Below are 5,053 nucleotides of genomic sequence, written 5' to 3'. Positions count from 1 at the left end.
GGAGTCTGAGTAAATTCATGTGCTGACCCTTTAAATGTGTCTCCAACAGCCTCTGTGTCACTCAGCCCCAATCCCCACTGATTTTTACAGCCCATAGTTGTGGGGACTTCTTTTTCCACTCTGGAACCCTGGGCTGGGGGTCTGGTGTGGGGCTGGGACACCTTGCTCCTCACAGGCAGCCTCCAAAGAGATGATATCCTTCCTGACTAAAATAACGGCACACCTGGGTGTCAGACCAGCCCATCTGTGTCTACCCCCACCCCTTTACTGGTCTCAGTGTGCTTTCTTCTTTACTTTTCTAGTTGTAGACTTTCATTCAGCCAACTTTCAGGTGGTTCTGAATGATGGTTGTTCTGTATTTTAATTGTAATTTTGATGTGGTTGTGGGAAGCAGCGAGTACCGCATTTACCTACGCCACCACCTTTGTTCTTCTCCGTGTATTGAGTCTTCACAATTACTGCACCACTGCTGAAATTATCAGAGATAATTTCTTTTGAAGTCTGTTGGAGTCCAACCCCAGCAGGTCCAGGGGTTCCCCAAGGTGTGGACGGAGTCAGCGATGAAAGAATGACACGACGACAACGTTCAGTTGATCAGCAGCCTAGCCAGGATCTCTAGCCACGATCTCCAGCCCAAGTTCTGTCCAGGTTCTCTTGCCATGTTCTCTCGCTAGGTTCTCTAACCAGGTTCGGTCGCCAGGTTCTATCCAGGTTCTGTATTTTATTGTCTTGTTACATCTGTATTTATACGAGTTGATTTTAATCCTGTCAATTTCTATTCCAAAGGTTAGGGCGTTTCTTATCTCCATTCCAGGGAGTAAAGATTATGTAGCTTAAGGGTGATTGTTCATAGTTAAAATGATTAACTACCCGCCTGGCATTTAGTTGAGGGGTTTTATTCCCTCCCTAACTTCAGGGAAAAATCCCAACCTTCCTCGGAGAGGTGACCTTGATTAAAACACATAGCGCCAAGAAGGGGAGCAAACATATTAAGAACAGTATGCCATATACGCCAGGTCCCTTGAAACATATGCTGTGCAGATGTTTCTTCCCTGCAGTGACTGTGTCAAGCAGCAAGGATGGACCGGCTTCCGGCAGAAGTCTTTAGCCTGCAACCAATTTTGCCTAAAAATAGATGTTCTGGGTTTGTGAGGAATTTAGAAGAGGTTTAATAATTTTTCTAAAAAAACAAAGCTACAGCTTTTTACAAAGATGGCACTGAAAGCTAAAAAGGAAGCCCCTGCCCCTCCCAAAGCCAAAGCCAAAGCAAAGGCTTTGAAGGCAAAGAAAGCAGTGTTGAAAGGTGTCCACAGCCACACAAAAAAGAAGATCCACACGTCACCCACCTTCCGACAGCCAAAGACACTAAGGCTCCGGAGGCAGCCTACATATCCTCAGAAGAGCGCACCCAGGAGAAACAAGCTTGACCACCATGCCATCATCAAATTCCCCCTGACTACCGAGTCAGCCACGAAGAAGGTAGAAGACAATAGTACACTGGTGTTCATTGTGGATGTCAAGGCCAACAGCACCAGATCAAACAGGCTGTGAAGAAGCTCTATGACATTGATGTAGCCAAGGTCAACACCCTGATCAGGCCTGATGGCGAGAGGAAGGCATATGTTCGACTGGCTCCTGACTATGATGCTTTGGATGTTGCCAACAAAATTGGGATCATCCAAACTGAGTCCAGCTGCCTAATTCTAAATATAAAAATTTTACACTGGAAACAACAACAACAAAAAACCCCCACAAAGTTACATATATTAAATATAGAAGATGAAAACATGAAAAAAATGTATAGTAAAAAAGAAGGAGCTCTGTCTGGCCAGTGTTGCTCAGTGGTTGAGCATCGACCTATGAACCAGGTGGCCATGGCACATGCCCAGGCTGCAGGTTCAATCCCCAATAGGGGGTGTGCAGGAGACAACCAATCAATGGTTCTCTCTCATCATTGATGTTTCTGTCTTTTCTCCCTCTCCCTTCCTCTCTCTGAAATCAAGAAAAAAATATTTTTAAAGAAAAAAGGAGTGCTTAGCCGTTGATACAGCATCGATGAACCTATAGACTATTATGCTAAGTGAAATAAGCCAGATAGAAAAATACAGATATCACATGATCTCACTTATATGTGGAATCTAATGAACAAAATAAACTGACCAACAAAATAGGGTCCAAGGTATGGATTCATGGAACAGAATAAACAGATCTGTTATTCTGGGGGACAGGAAGAGATTAACCAAAGAGCATATAGGAATGTATACATAACCCATGGACACAGATAATAGTATGGGGAAGGCCTGGGGTGGGGAGGGGGTTGGGTGGAGAGAGGCTAAAAGGGAGGAAATGGGAGACATCTGTAATACTGTCAACAATTTTTTTAAAAATGCTGTGATCACAAAAGTAAGCAACCCTCCATAAATATCTAAAATGTCATAAACATTTCTAACTTTAAAAAAAAAAAAGAGCCCAGCTGGCATGGCTCAGTGGTTGAGCGTTGACCTATGAATCAGGAGGCTATGGTTCGATTCCTGGTCAGAGCATATGCCCAGGCTGTGGGTTAGATCCCCAGTAGAGGGCATGCAGGAGGCAGCCAATCAATGATTCTCTCTCATCATTGATGTTCCTATCTTTCACTCCCTTTCCCTTCCTCTTTCTAAAATTAATAAGACTTTTTTTAAAAAAGAAATGTACAAAGAGGAAACAAGTTTACCAGCCAAAGATAACTAATGTTAACATTTGCACGATATTTCCCTGAGTCCTTTCCTAAGACACCAGAAAATTAATAAATGTCTTATCTACTGCTTCTTCTTCCTTCATATAAAACATAGAATAAAGTTAATTGGGGCCTGAATTTCTACCTTTGAATTTAGGTGAATACTAGTTGAACCTTCTTCTAACAGAAACAATCTCTCTCTCTCTCTCCTTTCCCCCTTCCCTCCATCCCTTTATTTCAGCTACTGCTCAGCCTCTACTGTAATGTTGAGAATTCACCTTAGGAGAAGGCATTCTAGGTCACACTCCATTTCTCAAACAATGACTTTAGAAGGACAAGGGCACTTTGGAAAGCTGCTCTTGAGGGCATAGACTTTCAATTACCTTTGTGCTTTATGTCCACCTTTTTTCCACTAATGGAGGTTTGAAGTGCATATCACTGTTTCCTTCACTCATTGTCCTTCCATGTTACATCTCTAGCAACAGGATATTCATTCCCACTTTTAACAAATGTACTTCAAGAACTTGCTATCTGCTAGGGTCATAGTGCTGGACCCTAGGGATACAATGGTGAACAAGACATCTAGTCCCTGCCTTCACGCAGCTTTCAATCTAGAGAGCAGATAACCTCAGTTTTCTCTTAAATGAATGCTCATTTCTTCTGTACCCTTGGCTAATCCATAACCAGCCTTTCTCTACTACCCTTTCCACCTCCTTGTCTTAACTGACTCTTTCTGATGTTAGCACTTTTTCAGCCAAGTTCACAGCTAGCCTGTAGGGTACATTTGACAAATTTGAATGACAAAGCTTTTGGGCTGATGCAATCCATTGGGGCACAGCATATGGAATGATTCTTCTAATGTGTCCCTTCCTCTAAGTTAAATTTTGGCTGTTAATGCCCTTATACTGACCTAACCTCAGGAACCAGCATTAGTTTGTGTCCACCTGGCTTATCATTTCTTCCAAACTGTTACTCCCTCACACTTGCAAAAACTTCTTCATTACTAAGGGTCATGCCTTTTGACCAGCTACATTTTCCCTTTCCAAGTCCCTGTCATATACCCACCTTATGGTTACACTTCATCATTCAATAAAGACAGATGCACAGCCTTCTCTACCAAGTGAGCCATCATCCTCAATGTACTAGTATGACCCTCCAAAACTCCCTGACTTCCGCATCTCCAGTGGCTTTCTCTTTACTTCTGCTACCCACTCCCACAGCCACATCCTGGATCTTGTCATCAATTAAAACTGCCATCTCCAAAATAAAAAATGTAAGAATTTTTATCTATAATTGAGTAGGTAGGATATGGGTTGAGGTTTGGGGCTTATGCTAATGGTTGATGGAGAAGCAAAGATGATGCTAAAAAGGTGCAACCCTTTACTACTTTATGTGTATTAGCTCTCACTCCCTTGATTTCATGCTCTTTCACCTTTTCATCATAATTTAAAAAAAAAATTTGTACTGGCCTGTGTGGCTCAGTTGGTTGGGTATTGTCCCATGCACCAGAAGGTCATGAATTCCCATGAGAGCAAATGCCTGGGCTGCAGGTTTGATTCCCAGTAGGGGTGTGCAGGAGGCAGTTTATCAATATTTCTCTTTCACATCAATATTTCTCTCTCTCAATAAAAACATAGTACTCCCAAATACATTACAGTTTTTACAATATTATTGACTATATTGCCTATGCTGTACTTTACATCCCATGAGACTATTTTATTACTTCCAATTTGTAAATCTTAATCTCTTCATCTTTTTCATACAGCCTCCAAACCCCTCTCCCTCTGGCAACCATCATTATGTTCTCTGTATCTATGGGTTGTTTCTTCATATATGTTATTTTTAAGATTTTATGTTTAAGTGAAATCATCTGCTATTTGTCTTTCTCTGTCTGACTTATTTGCTTAGCATAATGACCTCTAGGTCCATCCATGTTGTTACAAATGGTAAGATTTCATTCTTTTTATGGCCAAGTAATATTCCATTGAATATGTGTTTCATTTATTCTTCTTTTTATTTTAATCCTCACTGGAGGAGATGCTTAGAGAGACAAAGAGAGAGAGGGAGAGAAGGAAATGTCAATGTGAGAGAGAAACATTGATCGGTTGCCTTCGGTATGTGCCCCGACCAGGGATCAAACCTGAAACCCAGGTATGTGCCCTGACTAGGAATCCAAATGGCAACCTTGTGTATGGGACAACACTCCATCCAACTGAGCCACTACAGCCTGGCTATACCATTTATTCTTTATCCAATTATCTAGGTACTAGAGGCCCGGTGCACAAAAATTTGTGCACTCGGGGGGGGGGGGGGCTTTCAGCCTGGCCTGGGCCCCCC

General features: G+C 42.2%; 1 pseudogene; it reads left to right on the top strand.

The window, feature by feature from the left end:
• The first annotated feature begins 1,212 nt into the window (after positions 1–1,212).
• The window catches only part of LOC106725256, a 7,950-nt pseudogene continuing 4,109 nt past the window's right edge, over positions 1,213–5,053 (top strand).

Source organism: Myotis brandtii, unplaced genomic scaffold, assembly GCF_000412655.1.
Source record: "Myotis brandtii unplaced genomic scaffold, ASM41265v1 scaffold15, whole genome shotgun sequence".
In the NCBI taxonomy this organism is placed as follows: domain Eukaryota; kingdom Metazoa; phylum Chordata; class Mammalia; order Chiroptera; family Vespertilionidae; genus Myotis; species Myotis brandtii.
This window is presented reverse-complemented; position numbering and strand designations above follow the sequence as displayed.